Below are 17,060 nucleotides of genomic sequence, written 5' to 3' on the forward strand. Positions count from 1 at the left end.
CACTAAAATAATAAATGGTTTAATGTAAGCTATGTAGTACAGATCTGCACACTATTTTACTACTAAAAATTATTATTGCTAGTTGCTTTACGTCGCACCGACACAGATAGGTCTTATAGCGACGATGGGACGGGAAAAGGCTAGGAGTGGGAAGGAAGCGGTCGTGGCCTTAAGGTACAGCCCCAGCAATTGCCTTGTGTGAAAATGGGAAACCACGGAAAACCATTTTCAGGGCTGCCGACAGTGGGGTTCGAACCTACTGTCTCCCGAATACTGGCCGCACTTAAGCAACTGCAGCTATCGAGCTCAGTGTACTAAAAATTAGGTCCCCGTGCGGGTGGAGGTGATAGGATAATATCAACAGTATCCCCTTCGTGTCGTAAGAGGCAACTAAAAGGGGAACCAGGGGACCTCAACTTGGGAGTGTGGGTTGGCAACCACGGTTCCCCTGAGTCGTTGCTTCCGCTTACTTGTGTCATGATCCTCGCTCTTATCTTTCATAGCAGAACTCCCTCGATCAACTCTTGTCCTTTTCCGACCCCAAGGGTAGTAGGTTGTTGAGGCCCCAGCATTTGCCTGGTGTGAATATGGTAAACAGCGGAAAACCCTCTTCAGTGCTGCCGACAGTGGGGTTCGAATCCACAATCTCCTAAATGCAAGCTCACAGTTGTGCGACCCTAACATCAGAGCCACTTGCTCGGTATTCACAGAATGGCCAAGCCATTATGATAAGTTTAGAACTACTACTAGAATTAGCATTGTATTTTATTAGGAATACAAAGCAGGAATAGTTCTGAATACAAAACAGAAAATTCACACCAGTGGTGGAAACTGATGAGACAAGACACCAAGAAAAGATTATTAGTGCTATTAATAACCTGAAATAATAGCCCTTCTAACTGAGTAATAAAGACTATGATACAAGTACATAAAGAAGTTAATAGACAGTATCATGCAAATGTTTTAAGACCACCTAATAAGAAACAAGAATTTTATTTGTCAATGGATCATTATATACCTCGAACTACATGTAATCAATTATCACTGCATATGTTCAATTAATCGTGTTAGTAGCCAATTGCTTCACCTGCAGCCTTCAGACACACTTGTAGGTATACTACAAATGAAATTTTGTTGCAATTTTCTCCGAGATTGAGAATGTTTTTAGGTCGAGAGTCTGCTACTTTAGCACCAATGTAGTTCCACACATTCTCTATGGGGTTCAAGTCCGGGTTTCGTGCTGACCACTCCAAAAGGGGCATTTTGTTCCTCTCGAACCACTTTGTTGAGCGCGACCGGTGGCACGGAGTATTGTCTTGTTGAAAGACAAAATACTTCCCATGAAGCCTCTGTGCAGAAGGGAGCACGTTATACATTGTTTCGATTTATTCCCTTGAATCCATGGAGCCATCAACAAACTGGAGGAGACCTGTTTTTTGCAAGGAGATCCAACCCCACCCCAGCACCGACCCGCCACCTTGTTGACCACCAGAAGAGAGATTCCAGCAGAAATTTTTCTCTGTGGGTGTGCAGAGAACACAAACATGGCAACGGGAATAGAGTTCGAAGCGTTAATCGTCGCTGAATAGGACTTTGCTCAATCTTTTCATTCCGCTATTCCTCTGCAGGCAGCACAAGACTCTCTGGATTTTTCTAAACACAGCTGTAAGCAGAGGTTACTTTAATGTCACGTATATCGCCCCTGAGTGGGCGAGATACTGTCATTGCCGATATCCCCTTACCATGTAAGTCTAATTCTTCTTCAAAGACTGGAATTTGTGTGTTTCGATTGAATACTGAGAGTAATCAATCAAGCGGTCAAATGTCTCCTGCTACGAGGCTGATCGCACAATTCACCGCTCTCCCTGACCACAGGCAATTTAAACTCCCCCACCCCCTCTCAGCCAGCAATAAGCTCCACGCAGACATGGATGAGCACCTCCTACTTTTTTAGTGATAGGTTAACAAGAGCGAGGAATAAGGGAGTAAGTACTATCAAACCATTTTCCAATAATTAAATCCGAATACACACATTGGTTCTCATTTCTTTTCTTTCTCCTTCTTCCTCAGACATCCGCTATTTACGACGCAGTGCCATACAACCAAGGCCATACCATCATTCAGCTTTTACTTCAACAAACAACAACAAGAGCGACATTTTCAAGAACTGGTTTTATCCTTCATTGACGAATCGACCAAAAATATTTTAACATTTTTAACAAATCTTTTTATATCCGCGGTAACAAATAAGTCATCACCCAATTCTATCATTACATGATGTGGCCTACAAGTCGTGAACTCGGGTAGGTCTTTAGCAGAACTCTCCAGGTAGAACCCTTTAAGGGGATATAGAATCAGATTTTTATTCAAACTTTCAAAAACGTTTTTATTAGCAATATTTAGCCCTTGAAGTCTCCCCTTTAAAACGGCATATTGAACATAGCTCTATCACAATTCTAACTATGTTAAATTTAGATATTTCTCAGAAGTGGCGTGGCATCATTTTGTTTGCCATCTGTCATATTTTTATGTTGACAATGCGTATGGCTTTTTGAATAATCTTCCACTAGCCCTTGGCATTTTAACTACAAATCTGAACAATAATACTTTTCAAAACAAACATGTGATGCATGTACACAAACAGTAAGTTGAAAGAATAATAAGTGGAGACAAGCGAACATCGAATGCATGCTGGCCAACAGGGAAACTTACAATATCTCTCTCACTACTACCAATATGTCTCACACTGCATACATGTCACATTGGAAAGCGAAATGTTGTAAAACATACATACTACACTATCAACCACCACAGAAACCCACAATAGTCATTATTTCACTCCATATAGGGTTGGCGTCAGGAAGGGCATCCGGTCATAAAACAAGGTCAAATCCACATGTGATAATGTTGACAACTACGTAGCTAAAAAAAGAGCAAGACAGACCATTAGGGATGCCAAAGGAAAACTGCAGGATGCCTTCAGATGTGAAGATGATGCAAACTATGGAGCAGGAATGTTTTAACTTTAAACGCATTCCTGAAAATTTACTTTTTTTGGCTTTGAGGGAACATTTTCTCAGTTTCTGCATAACATAAAGAAACTTTCAGGAAATGTTTACTTAAATGTTTTACATACTTCTTCAAAAAGTTATTGGTCATAATATATTGAAAAACGGTGATGAATCCTTAGGTAAGAAAAAATTATATTTCGCCCAATATTCCTGTTTAAAACATTATCGTTTCAGTATACATAGAATAGCTGTTTCCATACAGAGTAAAAATTTGGGTTATGTACCTAACATAGTTCCCAAGAAAATTTTCCTATAAATTAACATTGTGAAGATAGGCGATTCCATATCCCCTTAAGTCAAATAAGTACCTCACAGTATTCCTCAACTTCAAGTTTCTAGATATTATCTTAAAGCTGTGTTCAACATTGCACAAACGCATTGCAGTTATCTGTTACACGGATCCTAGGACGTTATTTAAATTTTTTTTGCTATTTGCTTTACGTCGCACCGACACAGATATGTCTTACGGCGAAGACGGGATAGGAAAGGCCTAGTAATTGGAAGGAAGCGGCCGTGGCCTTAGTTAAGGTACAGCCCCGGCATTCGCCTGGTGTGAAAATGGGAAACCACGGAAAACCAACTTCAGGGCTGCCGACAGCGAGGCTCGAACCCACGATCTCCCAATTACTGGCCGCACTTAAGCAACTGCCGCTATCGAGCTCGGTATTTAATTTTTTAAAATTTTAATGTGTTTTTATGTCGTATAACCCATGTCAACTATTTCAAATATATTTAAAGGCAGATTTAATGTTGATTGTAGTTAAGATCCTTTGATTTATTTACTATGAACTGACGATTCACAGGGAACAACTAGCATACAATAATCAGGAGAATGCCAAAATTCTAGCTGATCACTTCAAAGAATTACTAAATGCTGAAGACCCAAAAGAATACCTAGAATTTTCACCTGATCCAAAAAATAAAACACGCTTAGACAAAGTTATTCCACCAGATTTCCAATAGGTATTTCAAGCGATTAATTGGCTCAAGAATTATACAGCTGCAGGAGAAAATCAAGTGGTTGCAGAGCTGTGGAAGAATGCAAATAACCAAACACTTCAAAATCTACACAAACACATCATAGACATATGGAACTCTGAAAAGCTGCCTGCAGAATGGAATACAGCTATAATTCATCCAATACACAAAAAGGGGGATGGACTGAATCCAAATAATTACCGAGGGATCTCTCTACTTGATATCACATATAAGATCCTGTCTAGAATTATCCTCACGAGAATTCAAGAACAGCTCGACCAAGAACTTTGAGAGTATCAGGGGGGATTTCGACCTGGAAGAAGTTGTCCTGACCAAATAATTAGTCTTAAGTGGATTATGAACCATCAAAGAATGAGAAACAAAAAGCTAGTTATCTTTTTTGTTGACTTCAAGAAAGCATATGACAGTATTCTCGCGAGTCATTACTTAAAATCCTTAAAGAATTTGGGTTACACCAGAAACTCAATCTCGTTGGTGTTACCCTGAAGAACACTAGAGCAGAAGTTAAATTCCGAGGAGTGTTGTCTGAATCATTTGAAATCCGGACTGGACTTCGACAGGGGGATGGTCTCTCATCATTATTGTTTAACTGTGCATTGGAGAAAGTCATGCGAGAATGGTCTAAAAAAAATGTCAGCCAAACATCAAGATTGGCAAAAATATCAAGCTCAATTGTCTAGCATTTGCAGATGACCTTGCGCTACTTGCAAGTAGTGTGGAAGAGGCTAAACTCCAAATTGAAGAATTAGAACAAATAGCAGCAAAAATTGGATTACAAATCTCCTTTGAAAAGACGGAAATGATGCCATCCTTCAAAGTGGAAACATCACCTATCACACTGACTAATAACAAACAAATTAAGGTTGTTAATAAATTTAAATATCTTGGAGAGGTTATAACTTGGAACTTAAAAGAGAAAATATCAACTGAAAAAAGAATTACCAAATTAAAACAAGCACAACACATCACTTGGCCAACCTACAAGAAGAAATCTCTCTCGATAAATGCAAAATTTAAACACTACAACTCCGTTATTAAGCCTGAAGCAACCTATGCTAGTGAAACCTTATTCAATTTGAATAAGTAGATGGACAATGGCGATTACTACCTAATGAAGTTGTATACCAGGAGACAGTCTATAATAGATACAATGAGGAAAAGAAGAGTTGCTTTTTTCCGTCACATATTACGACTACCAGAGACTAGGATACTCAAACATTTATTCAACTACTTTTGGAAAAGTAAAACTAAAAATCACTGGTTCAAAGAAGTCCAAGATTTAAATGAATTAGGCTTGACAATTCAACAAATTGAAAACAGAGAAGAGAAGAGGATCTTGAGAAATAATGACGTGAGACTTAAACTGAAGACCTATACACGCAAACAGTACAACATAACCGACAAAATACGGGCAGTCAGGTCAGAGAGAATGAAACATTTCTGGGAACAAAAGAAGAAACATCAACCAAATTTGTAACCAATATTCATAAGACTTGACTGTATATAGATTGATTTCAGTGCTCCAATGTGGGCGTAAAATAAATAATAAAAATAAGTTATACGTCAACACGGAAATGAAAATTATAACTTATGATAGATATTTTAGGTTTGTTCTCTCAAAAGTTTAAAGCCACGGAATCATGTGAAAATGGCAGGTGATCTAAAACTTAAGGTTGAAAAGTGTAGACTGACCATGGTCATATCTCATTTTTCAGTTACAGACAGGTAGGGGCAAATAGGGTTCTGCTCTATCACCGTTTCGATTTAATTTCTATCCATATTTTTTTCATTCTTTACTGTATGTTCTTGTTTCACACACCATACTCTGAGAACGTCATTTCTACTGCCTGTATTTGCCCTGTCACCTTTTATCATCGATCAGGTTTCTGACCCACATTTTGTGGGGAGTTATGTAATACATTGCTTCTTTAGCTTTCATTGACACTTCTTTATCCCATTTTAAGTTTCATACACTGAGATAGAAACACCATGCAGTTTTAATCCTTTTGCTGATCTCGGCATCCAGTCTTGCATTCTGAATTAGTTCACCACCCAAGTTTTCTAAAATCCCCACCATTCCAGATCTTTATCTCCTTTTGCTTCTTTCTTTCCCCCTGCCACCTGCGTTTTGCTCCTTTCTACATTTGTCTTCAATCCAAGGGGTGAAAGAACACTTCCAGATCTCAGCCCAAATTCAATGTTAAAACAATTCTGTTTTGCCCAGTTGTGATTATACATTGCCGTGAACATTTTCAGTATCTCCTCAATTCCTGTGTGTCTGATTTTCCCAACTTTTACCCTAGGGACAATATCATTGGCATTTTCTATGCCTGTGTCATCCCCACATCCATCCCATAATTCCAATGATAGAATGGTGACAGGAAAGCAAAGAGAGAAATCACTTTGATGTCCCAAGTGTCTAAGACAACTGAAAGGACATTAAAAAGGAGAATATTGAAAATTTAAAATTACTTCACGAAGAGCAGTTCCTTAGAAAATAAAGAGACCAGAAGGATGGATTCAGAAGTTATTCCACAAACCACTGAATTTGAAAATTATATGATAGCTCTCATCACTATAAATGCCTATAAATAAAACAGTACTACACAGACAAGGTGTTCTCCTTGTGTACCGAGATAAAATGAAACCATGACAAGATGTGACCAGTGCTAATTATTAATAAAAGGGAAAAGCGCACAATGTGCAGGAAAAAAAATAGTTAACAATAGCTATTAGGATAGACCCTCACTGCAAATCATTTTCAATGAGCAATTCCTTTCACTGTATATCATTGCGTGATATCGATCACAGCTTCTGTTGCACAAAGCAACCAGGTGACGCCTGGATCGTGATATTTGCTGGTCATGCACACCTTGAAGTAGAAGCCATGAACGGCGTAGCGTGTCACTAAATGTCTCAGCTCATAGTACCCTTGTTGCCAATCGCTGTAGATCATAGCGTCTGTAGCGTAGAACTCTGACCATATTTCATTTTTCTTTTTCCAAAGCACTTCGAGGCCTTTATATGCAGGAGTTGCTGGCAAAAGTAGCTGTAGTCATAGTTCCTCAATGAACAAAGGCTCCCTGGTGAGCTCGTATGCGAGACGAGAGGGTGTGAATTTGGAGAGGCATATTTTTTTCAGGAAAGTGGCTTTCACTTTCTCAATCTGTTCCAGATTTCTCTGTGTGCAGTGTATCCAAATTAATTCTTGTCCATATGTTATGATAGGAGTGATTTTAATTTTGAATAATTTCATTGCTGTTCCAATTGATAGTCTATTGGACGAGTTTTATGCCGTTCATTGCCTTGATAGCCGTGTTTCTTTTGTCTTCTATGTGTTTTCTGAATATGATGCCACGTGTTTGTAAGGTCATGCCGAGATATTTGAAGTGTGACACTGCTGTTAGTTTCTTTTCTTGGTAGAAGAAAGAGGCCTGTGGTCCCCCTTTTCTGAAGCTCATGGACACAGTCTTTTTTTCGTTAATTTGTAGTTCATTTTCCTTTGTCCACTGCACCAGTTGATCGAAGGCAATCTGCAATTCTACCTGGTCTGTTGATGTTATTACCATATCATCTGCATAGATATATAGGCGTACCTTTTCTGACGATATTGCTTGAACTACGTCAGCCGTTGCTGCAATGAAGAACAGAGGGCTCAGTGGATCTCCTTGGAGTAACCCGTTTGTTTGATGAATTGGTCGTGAGATATTTATACCGTCACTGATGATTATGCTGTTGTCGTGAAGTATGTTTTGAATAATTCGTAAGAGATAGTTCTCTCTTCCAACCAATTGCTGTAGTTTCTCTATTATTAATTTCCGACTGATTGAACCGAAAGCTTTCGCGTAATCTATAAACATTGCATGTAGTTTTTGTCCTGGATTTGAAAAGGTAGTCTGTATGTCGTTGAGTAGGCAGGTAATTGCTTGGATGGTGCTTCTATTTTTCCTGAAACCGAACTGTTCCTCAGGTAATTTCAGGTCTATTATGTTTTTAAGCCTCTTGCATAGTAATTTAGTCAGTAACTTGAGCATCGTGCATTCCAGGGCGATTCCTCTGTATGAGTTAGGATCCCCAGTGTCTCCTTTCCCTTTGTATATATTTTGACCGTAGATTTCCTCCAACTGCCCGGAATATTGCTTTGCTCTAGGCATCCGTTAAGAAGATTGATTATTTCATCTTTCATTTCAGGCCATATTTCTTTAATATGCTCACTGTATATAGAGTCGGGTCCACTTGACCTGTTGTTCTGGATACTTGTTATGACCTCCGCTACTTCTTCCTCCGTAAAAGGTTCGACGTTCGTGATATCACTTGCCATTCCCAGCTCAGGGTGTGTATCTCTGACTACTTTGCGGAGATGCTCCTTCCAAACTTCTGTTGAAATGCTTCTAGGAAATGTTTGTTGCCGTGCATTTAGCGGTTTATATGGGTTCTGTTCTGCTTCGCGTATCAGTTCACTTTCTTCTTTTTGGTGATGCTCTTTCTTTGCTTCCCTCACTAGGCGTTTGACATGAATTGCTTTAAGAGAAAATTCAATTAGATAGCAATCTTCTTCTAAAATCAGCAAAGAAAATGTTCCAACTTTCAGAAAATTAAGATTTTTAAAAAATGGAAAAAGGAAAGACCAAGATGGGCCAGACAGAGATGGGAATGAAGAGCCAAGCACATGGAGAAGCTATGCCAGGCTTAGAAAGGTGTCCTGTAGTTATCAACCCATGCCCCATCTTGTATAAGCACTAAAAAGAGAGAAAATAGAGGAGGGCCATACATCTAGAGAATGAAGGCATCAAAAGAAAGGGAAGGGCTACGAAGGGCGTGAAAATTAAAGATTGCCTAGTTCTTGAAAACCCAGTAACGTCAAGGTCAGAAAAGAACAGGAGTCGACTGAGGGAGGTTGTAAGATAGGTAACTTAAAAAGATCCACCTTTTCAATACAAATAAATGTTATGTTTATTTACAACATATTTTTACTTGGAACTAGTTTCAACGCTATTTAGCATCATCTTCAGCCAAAATGTGAGAAATAGGCATAGGCGTATACATGTAGACACGTACATTACACAGAATGTTACAACATTATGATTAAATAAGAGTAAAAGAGACATAAAATAGTGAATAACAAGGTCAGAAATTGTTAAGTCATCAAAATGGTCCATGAAGGGTGAATCAAAACTACAAACATGAGTTAGGACTAAAAAACAATCCTAAAAAAAAACATAACAAAACTACGCGGAAGTTCGAGATGAACTTGGCTTTGAAGATTCAAATTTTTCCGACACACTTCCATTATATGTCGCCTGCCACGAGTGTAGTATAAATGTAAGTTAGGATTCACAATTGTCTCAAAATGCACATAACATTTAAAAAACTTAGGATAGAGATGAACTTGGCAGTTAAGGATTCAAATTTGTAGTCACTTTCACTAAGTGTCAATTCAAAACAGGCTGCGAATGGTGATATAAAGTTGTACAAGCACGAGTTGGGACTCGATAAATGCAATCTTTTGAAATACATGTAACACAATTTGAACTTTGTGTAAGCTCGAGATGAACTTGGCACTTCAAGATTTGAGTTCACTTATTCATTAAATGTCACTGGTGCGAGTAGTACAAGCACGAGTTAGGACTCAACAGAAACAATTTTCTCAAAATTGCACATGACATTTAAACCTTAGGTTCAAGATGAACTTGGCAGTTAAAGATTCAAATATGTAGATACTGTTCATTAAATGTCAATTTAACTAACTGGTGTGAAAATGAGAAGTCACGGAAAACCATCTAAATAGCTGTTGCCAGTGGGGTTTGAACCCAAATGCAAACTGATAGCTACGCCACCCAAACAGTGCAGCCACTTGCACAGTAAAGCCGCGTGCTGACCTGAACTCTAAAATAGGCAAACTAGGAGTTGTGTCATAGCTTCTACCTCACATGTGCATAGCCTGAGTTATATGCAGTTATGGTGCAAAGAAGACTGCAAAAATGCGTGCCAAGAACTACTGCACGTGGCAAGTGTACCAATGGGTAATACACTTTAACTTCTTGAGTTTCTGAGCTGCTATATTCTGCCCAGACTTTTTTTGCTCACTGTGATCAGAGAGCATGAACAGTTCTGTGGACTCACTTCTCCATGAAGTTGAGTTTTTTTTTTTTTAAGTTTGGTTCTTTCGAACACCGATTGACATGCTTGAGCAAGAAGATTTGAACAAGCCTAGACTTTGAAATACTGAGACAGACCCCTCTCTCATAAAAGAGTTTGAACAAGTCGACACATTTGACAGCTCCAGCCTGAACCTTCAAAGCAGAAATTAACAAAAGGATGTTCATAAATATTCATTTGACCAACCCTTGTCTCACTGCTCTGCGGCAGGGGTCGCCAACGCGGTGGTTGCGGGTATCACGGCACCCTTTGCAGAAGTATTTGTCGCCTGCCTTATATTTTGTAATTCTGTACAATTTCTGTAATAAAATATCAATAAATATTGATAAATATCAATTATTTAAATTTTAATTTATTAGTTAAGCAGTCCTCATTGCCAACCAATTTGTAACTTCATTAAAAATACTGACTAGTGTTCTATCAGAACTATCAGGAACACCGTGATTCTGCTCTATAGTGATGGGATAGAGACGGGTTTGGCAAGACTGCCTTACAATAGCCGTACTGGTCAGCACGCAGTTGTCCGTATTCTATGTTGTGACGGACAGTGCAGCCTGTAGAATGCAGAAGGAGCAATACCAAGAGACAGAATTTATTTACTTATTTACTTTGTATTCCCAAGAAAAGCAATGTCAAGAGGCACTTTAATACAGTTCACCGATCTTTTAAAGATAACTTTCCTGCAGATTCAAAAGTAAGTAAAGTTAGGGATTTGAACACCAAGTTGAAATCTCAGTCGTTTACTACCCAAAACAAGCTATCATCAAATGCAACAATTGCCTCCTTTAAAGTTTCTCAAATATTATTGAAAAGGAAGAAACCATTTTGGTGAGTTCTGATGTTTATGCTAAGTTCAATTGCTTTTCAAGCAAGATCATCATAATAAATAAGTTTTTAGGCTTTTAAAATGTAATTTTCCTTGGCTCATTTATTAACTAGATCTTCATGCTTTAAAGGTTGCCGACCCCTGCTCGAAGGGGTTCGGTATGAGACGAGATCTGTTGTGACAGATTTTTATCACCAGATGCCCTTTCCTGACATCAACCTCATCAGAGGAGTTAAGGAGATGAAATGAATTGCATGATGTATGACAGTATGAAGAGAGAGGATGAAACCTGGTGCCAGCACATAGCCTACTCCTGTCAAATAGCACCAAGGAGTCTGCTCAAGACTTAATATCTCCATCAGACAGACGAATCACCAACAGCATCATATGCCCTCACTCTACATAGGCACTGCAGATAGGTTTGGAATTTAATCCAGGCTTTTGGCATGCAATCTAGTGATTAGAAATTTTATACCACCACCTCCTCTACCCTGTTGGCCAACATTCTGACAGTGAAATTCCAACTTCCAATAGTTTGCCCAGAGTAATCTGGAAGTTTTAATTCTGCTCATGCAATGTTGGACAGCAAGAAAGAAGTTAACAAACTATAATAGCCATGAACTTGTCATTGTTGGCCGTTACCAGAAGCTGTCTTTTTTTTTTCTTGCATTGCACCGACAGAGATAGGTCTTACAAGTTGTAAATCTCATCATGGGTCAGTATAAAAGAATGTTTTTGAGACTCCATCTTTTCAATACATTATATTTTTTTATTGATTTACATAAATATTTTTACATTATTGTTTCACTTTTTTTTTTTTAAGGCATCTTCAGCTGCTGTTCCTACTACCTAAGATCAAAATAGTCAGTATCCTGGGTTTTGTTTAATAATAAAATACTTAAAATGGTTAAGGTGACATGAATTGTTTTAACTAAAAATATTTTTGTATTATATATTCTGTAGAAACATCAAGCTGATGTGAATTGTTACGACTAGTGAACTGTGTTTACATGTCCTATACATAAAAAACATGTAGCTTTACACACTTGCTCTGTCAAAAAAAGAGTAAGGGCGAGGGTAAGGCTGAGGGTAAGTTTACAATGATTGTACATTTGATAAAAACATGACTGATATGCTTTAAAAACTTGTGATGACATTGGTTGGTTTGGGTTTAGTCTAATAATACGCATGCCCTCACTGGAATCTTTATGTACTTGAGTGTCACCTTGGGAATAAAAATCTGGTAGCATTGTATAATCCGTTGTCTGAATGTTGCTTTATGGTGATTAAATTATGTAAAATTTTGCTGCCAGTCACTGTGTGGGTTTGAACAACGGACTTCAAGGTCGTCGCGGTCTTCTTGCTTCTTTTAAGGGTTGACATTGGTGGATTGAGAGTCCCCTCTTGCTACTGGCTTGTTCTTGTGACACCTTCTGTCTGACTGCCGATGGTCAATCTGCTGATGGAGTTCAAACCCACTATCTCCCTGATGCAAGCTCACAGCTGTGCTCCCCTAACCGCACGGCCAACTCATCTGGTCCAGTAGTTGTCTTTGAGTACACATCTTGCTGCATAACCACTCCACACTATGAACTTTATGTGCAAACTTCTGATAACTAAACAAACCAAATCTTGCACAAAAAATGCGTCCACACAAATTGCAGTTTACAGACTGTGGAGGGTGTGGTTGGGCTTCGCAAAGTTTGTAGTTTGGCCTCTTCTGAGTCTCTGCCTTTCTTGTCCAAACAATTTTGACAGCAGGAGGTGGATTGCCAGTAAAATAAGTGAACCTCAGCAAGTGTTTCCCAGGTCTGAGGGCTTATACTAGTCTCTTCAATTGCTTCCTTAAACTGGTCAACAGGGGGGGCACTTCGGGGTCTTTTGTCAGAGCAAAATTCACCATACATGATTTGACAAGGAACCTGCTGTCATTCATATGATGACATGCCCACCCTATCTTAACTAATGACCATTTATTGATACTTCAACACTATCAATACTTGCTTTCTCTAAAACTATACAATATTGGTGATATGGTCCTCCCACTTGATATTAAAATTTTCTTCTGATAAAAGTGCTCAAGCTTTCATTATGCCAGATATGTAAGGTATAGGCTCCACACCTACAAAGTAGTGTTGAAATTACTTCAGCTTGGAAGACCACGAGTTTGGTATGGGCAGTTACCAATCTTTGTTTCCGAAAACTCCCTGGGATAATTGTCTAAATTCCACGTGAGCAGCACAGAGTCTGTTTCCACTGTCCTGTTCCTAAGTACACTGCTTAGACAAAATGCTCCCATGGTATGAAAAATGATCAACCTGTTCCACTGTCGTATGTGAAGTGGCGATAGCGAATTCTACAAGAGTTGTTCCAGGTGCACGTTGGCAAAAGTACTTTGGTTTTCTGAGCGTAGATGGCAAGGTCAAAACTGCTGGATTGTTGTCGCTCATCGGGTGTAAATTCAGGTGATTCAATGCCTTCAGCATACTGCTTTTCAGTTAGCGTGGCAACATTGGTTAATTGCTAGGAGCAAAGACTGACCAAGCTGAACAGTCTATTTCTATGCCCGAGTCGTTTGCAGACGATATTTCACACAGCGTGGCTGCCAGTTAAAAAATTATGACATACGTCTGATGAACGTTTTTGCCACGATTACTTTCACAATACAAGTTTATATAAATACTTAAATAATGTGATTTCTTGGTGCCTGAAAAATACGAAACAGTGACCTCCCCTGCACAAGGCTGGTATGAATAATGGTGTGCTGACGTACGTCCTACTCACAACAAATTGAATTATGCGCTCGATAACGTGTGTTGGAAAGTCTATCATGCGATTAAATGAACCGAGATTCACAACACGAGCAGTATTTGAAAGCGGTTTTCAAGTGCATGAGCAGGTTCCCTCGATATATAAGAAGTTTTACATCACCCATGCAATGAACAGGTTATGAAAATTTACACCACAATGATAGGACATAAATCTAACATATCCACTATACCTTTTCCTCACCAACAGGTAAATAAAGGAATGTTTGGCGTTGGTCTCACTTTACATTCTGCACGTCACCTCAACACTTTAATCCCCACGTATACTTTCTGTGACGAATGATTGTATTCATCTTCCATATATTTATTCTTCCTTTCTTTACCCGTTTACCCTCCAGGGTTGGTTTTACCTTCGGACTTACCGAGGGATCCCACCTCTACCACCTCAACGGCAGTGTCCTGGAGCGTGAGATATTGGGTCAGGAGGATACAAACTGTGAAAGAGAACCAGTATGTTGCCCAGACGGCCTCACCTGCTAAGCTGAACAGGGTCCTTGTGGGGGGGATTGGAAGATCGGAAGGGGTAGACAAGGAAGAGGGAAGGAAGCATCCGTGGCAAGTACAGAGCCCTATTTCAATGTGTGATTAGAAACGGGCTACAGATGTTATTTTGTTGTAAAACTTGCCCAGACATGCCATTATGAATTATCTGGATTAAATTTATGGGAAATTTATCAAACATCTCCCTTGGAAAATTATTCCAATCCTCAATGCCTCTTCCTGTAAATCAATATTAATCCCAATTTCATCATCTTCTTTGAGTTTGTCCTGCATTGGAGCAGAGTCTGCTGTTTTGCAAGCTGATTTCCTCTTGATTCTATTGAGTGCATCGTTTTGAACAAGAACATAGACAATCAAGCCACCATTTCTTGGGCCAACCAAAGGGCCAATTTCCAGGATCATGTGATACGAGGTGCAGTACCTTCTCTACCAATGTGTCTTCTTTAATTCCAACTTTATCTTAATATGATCTTTCCTCATTAAAAAACTCCATTCAAGCTTATTCATCTGTCAATGTCACCCATGGCATCACTGAACATACCACTTATCATAGGTGAGCAGCTTGTCTCCCTACTCCCAAGTCTTTTCATCCCCAAGTTAGCAGCATTTTTTTTTTGCTAGGGGCTTTACGTCGCACCGACACAGATAGGTCATATGGCGACAATGGGATAGGAAAGGACACGGAGTTGGAAGGAAGCGGCCGTGGCCTTAAATAAGGTACAGCCCCAGCATTTGCCTGGTGTGAAAACGGAAAACCATTTTCAGGGCTGCCGATAGTGGGATTCGAACCTATCTCCCGGATGCAAGCTACATTTTTGTAAAAGTACTCTTTCGATAGAAATCATCCAGAACAAATACATAACCTGGTCAACTAAGGGAGTATCAACTCTAGCACGAGACATGCTAACTAGAATGACTTCCAAAACATATGCCCTAATGTGTAAGACAGACAAATTAAAATAGGGACTGGTTTCCATTTTGGATGATGTATAAAAGATTTACATTGATTTTCTTACCATGTTTAATCTGCGAACTTGTGACCAAGTGTTGCCATTACAACAATTTCCGCTTCCAAGCCTTCTCATACCTTCAAGTGTGAACTTCATTTGTTTCCCAGATAATTATCATCCTCCATTCCCCATACATTAGAGATATGCACAGGCTCAGGCTTGATAAAAAGAAATTAATTTATGGCATATCTACATGTCCAATTACTAAATAATAATAAAAACATTTTGTATAAAATGTTTGGAATAACAGGCTAGGCCAGATGGTAAACTGTAAGCTATTCTCTGGCTTGGGGTTAGTCAGATTGGGGTGGGCCGAAGAATCTCAGCCTCTACAGACTACTACATAACCTCACCACCAAAGCAAACATCACAGAATACAACATGATATTTGATACAATGAAGTGCAATTTTCTTCTTGATTTATGGCAGAAGTTCACTAAATGCACTGCAGCCAAGAATACTGCAGAATGTTGCTAGTGAATCAGTAGCTTGAACATCTGCTATCACGCTACCAACTTTACATAAGATGCTTCTCAGCGACAATCAATTTGTCTAAACAGACCTGGCTTGTAACAAATTCCAATAGGACTAAATATTTATGGGTGAAAGAGCCTAGTTGATGACAGTTGGGTGAGGCGCATTTATAACAATAAGAACTTCTAGCAATTTATTCGTAACAGATTTATAATTTCACCTAACTGTATTGAATTCTGGGAGCAGCATTTTCCTGCTAAGAATTCCAGCCAATGGGACTGGTGATGTGGATGGAATGACAAATGTCATATGCTTTATACTGGGCCTATACAGAAGTAGAACGGTGGGTCCCTAGTCTTGGCAATGAACATACCGCTCTCCTATAAGTAATACGAGACAAGATTTATGAGACTTACCTTCTTAAAATAAAGAAACTTGTGCTGTAGTATGCAGAGTCCAGTTTTACTGTGATTTTCTCCTACAGGTTCACAGCCTCTGAACGAAGTTTGGAAAAACTTCTTTCTTGCACATGGCAATCTTAGAACAGATATAGACTACTTAATAAACACCATAAGGGTGTATATAAATTACTGGACTAACACATCAGGGGTGGCAGGGTCAGTTTTGTGGTCAGACCATTGGCCTATAGCATAGGAATTTTACTATTCCGTAGTTGGCAATTAAATCTCTCTTGGTTTCTGGAAGCAATGCCACATTTAATCAATTTCAGCCAAAGGAGGTCATATTCCGGTCAGCTGAAGGAGTTCGTGTGCGCTTCTGACAGGGTTGTACAATGGTTGGACAGTTTAGATTTAAATTTGTGATCTGTTTTAGAGATTGGTTGATTGAAGTGTTATATTGTTTGTTATATTTTTTGAAGGTTTGTATATAGAGTTATGTACTACCCATAAGTTAAATAAATAAATAGCCAAAGGCAGTGGCTTTTCACTCGATATGTATGGAAAATGTTGCAAGAATTCTGGTATTTCGCTATAAAAGTGAATACTGTATATACTTTAGAGTGCGGGTTGGAGATAATGTACACATCTCTTGTACAATTATTTGGGGATATTAGGTCGGGTAATATCAGCTGACGCGTTTCGATCCTGCGACCAGGATAGTCTTCAGAGCAGGTTGCAGGATCGAAACGCGTCAGCTGATAACATTACATGACCTAATATCTCCCAGAACA

At 39.0% G+C, this 17,060-nt stretch overlaps 1 protein-coding gene across 1 annotated transcript in view; it reads right to left on the bottom strand.

The window, feature by feature from the left end:
- The window catches only part of 14-3-3epsilon (tyrosine 3-monooxygenase/tryptophan 5-monooxygenase activation protein epsilon), a 132,826-nt gene that overhangs the window by 108,455 nt on the left and 7,311 nt on the right, over positions 1–17,060 (bottom strand). The gene's annotated exons all lie outside the window — the stretch shown is intronic.

Source organism: Anabrus simplex, chromosome X (assembly GCF_040414725.1).
Source record: "Anabrus simplex isolate iqAnaSimp1 chromosome X, ASM4041472v1, whole genome shotgun sequence".
Lineage (NCBI taxonomy): Eukaryota > Metazoa > Arthropoda > Insecta > Orthoptera > Tettigoniidae > Anabrus > Anabrus simplex.